The sequence below is a fragment of the Apostichopus japonicus genome, chromosome 23 (genome assembly GCF_037975245.1).
Source record: "Apostichopus japonicus isolate 1M-3 chromosome 23, ASM3797524v1, whole genome shotgun sequence".
In the NCBI taxonomy this organism is placed as follows: domain Eukaryota; kingdom Metazoa; phylum Echinodermata; class Holothuroidea; order Aspidochirotida; family Stichopodidae; genus Apostichopus; species Apostichopus japonicus.
The window spans coordinates 16,806,585-16,808,964 of NC_092583.1; the positions used below are offsets into that span (position 1 = coordinate 16,806,585).

The following is a 2,380-nucleotide window of genomic DNA, read 5'->3' on the forward strand; positions in this document are numbered from 1 at the left end:
CCCCCCATGCCCCCCCCCCACTCAAAAAATCCTAGCTACGCCACTGTGCGTGAAATTTTTTGTAAAATAAATTTGCAAAAAGAGTACACCATCATTCTGATAAAGTGAAGGTGAGAGGGGCGCTCTGACTGCATCAATAGTCTCCATCTGGAAGGGGGCATCCAAGATGAAATGGCCTGGAGTAGCCTGGTAAAAAGTAATTTGCATCACCACCTACTCCCCAAAGACGTAAATCCCAGCTCATTGCTCGAAATTGCCAAATTAATATATGCCCGGCAAACCATGAATACATGATTTATTGGAAATAAATTTTACTCCAAACTTTCACGAAAAGTAGCACCAGATTGCACCGAGGACCTCCATATTTTGTGAAATTTTCCCAAAGGGGAGGGGGGCACCCACTCCCCTTAGACCCCTCCCCCAGGACGACGATTAGGCATTTCCCATCTGGGCCCCCCCTTCGGCGAAATCCTGGATCCGCCACTGGTATCAAAACCAGAAATTTTCTTGTACGCTGCGCGCCAACCGATGGTGGCGCTCCGCTTAGATAGTAATTCGCGCCCCCCGGGTTAGAAAATCCTGGATACGCGCCTGATATGTATAGGGTACGATGGCCGAGTGGTTAAGGCGTTGGACTTAAGTTCCAATGGACGAATATCCGCGTGGGTTCGAACCCCACTCGTACCAGACGTAATTTACTTTTGCAGCAATCCAGTATAAATTGATACCCCTACAGTGCATGACAGAAATAAAAATAAAAATATATAAGATAACATATTCGTGGAATAATAGTGTAGCCAAGGCTTCGCACCCACGCATTCGTATATTAAACTATCACTTTTCTTTTTCCATATTAAAAAATTAAATATACCAATTATGATGTACATATCGATGGACACAGACAAAACCAGCGAGTTTGTCTTTAAATAAAAGAGAAAGGGACGTTGGATATAAGCCCCTAATGAAAGATATCTGCGTTGTTCGAACCAAACTCGTATAGCTTGACATCTGTTAAATTTCTATTCGGAGTAACTCTCGCAATTTTCTCATAAACCATACGTTTTATCTGCTTCATTTATATGGTTTGTTGTTCCTTCTTGCAGCTGTGTTCGATTAATTGCCCCAAAATTTAAAGTTTGAGACTCCGGTTGGAAGTCTTCTTGTTATAATACCCGACTGTTATGAAAACTGTAGTCGATTTCAGGTTACATTTCTTAGCTTTAGGAGCAGGATTTTAAGGTATGGTTTTTACATACCAGTTGGAAATAGTTTTCCTCTTTTTTTAAAGTTTGATCTTGCCTGCCTTTATTTGTAGATCTGCATGCCAGTTCAGAATGATAGGAAATACCGCTTGGCTGTGATCGATTTGTTAAAGGATTCGAAATATGCTGTTTTTTTTTGTTTCACAATACTATCGAGAAGTTATTTTAATGTTTTATGTTATAAACTTAGTAGTTTAGCCACATTGACAGATAAATGTCAGTGACACTCTTACAGAATTTTTTTTACAGAAAAATGATATTTATAAATTATGGCATAAATTGGGCACTTTTATCAATTTTCACATTATCCTGCCCGGCTGCCAACTTTTAATGGGTGAATTTAGCAGAATTTGAGTCTTGGTTGTTCAAGAAAATAGTGCTAGTAATGTTTCTATAACTATCCCAGTTTTCAAGGTATTCAGGGTTCAAATCCCGCAAGTCTCTTGAATGTTCATTATGGATACATTGATGATGACGTCAGCTCCTCAGTGCAGGCCTAACATTTAATATTTATCAATTGTTTAATTCTAATGACTGAAACAAAACATTCATTTAAATTCTTATGAACAGCAGCTAGAGTACCATTAATTGAGTGACATTCAACACTACCTTTATTGACAATTTTGGAATGTATTGTCAACATGTTATTAGAAGCTAAGATAGTCTTAGGTTTTCCTGATGACTTCTGAGTTTGCAATTGAGGAGCCGTCTCCGTCTCGTAACGTGGCGCCCTCAATCGCTGGCTGATCTCTGGTTGTAAGGGGAAATGTACATTAAGGATCATTTCTCCCCCCCCCCCCCCCAAATAACAAAATTGGTACAAAAATACAACCGGGGTTGATGTAAGTGCTTTTAACGGTGCACAACATGTCAAAATTATTGATGTGCACGAAGTCATCTTTGAAATACATAATAATGAAGAATTTTCGATTACGAAAGCCAACACACGAAAAGAGAACAACTGCAAATAGTTTACATATTGCAACAGTGTATGTTCAAAAGCAGATATTAATTTATACACTAGCAAATACAAATGTATACCAAACCCTTTATTTATAGGCCAATTTAATTAAATATATATTAATATTAATATATATATATATATATATATATATATA

At 37.9% G+C, this 2,380-nt stretch overlaps 1 non-coding gene across 1 annotated transcript; it reads left to right on the forward strand.

Annotated features, from left to right (window-relative positions):
- Positions 1–604: 604 nt before the first annotated feature.
- On the forward strand, positions 605–687 carry Trnal-uaa (transfer RNA leucine (anticodon UAA)). The gene has a single exon. It is a non-coding gene; the product is annotated as a tRNA-Leu (tRNA).
- The last annotated feature ends 1,693 nt before the right edge of the window (positions 688–2,380 follow it).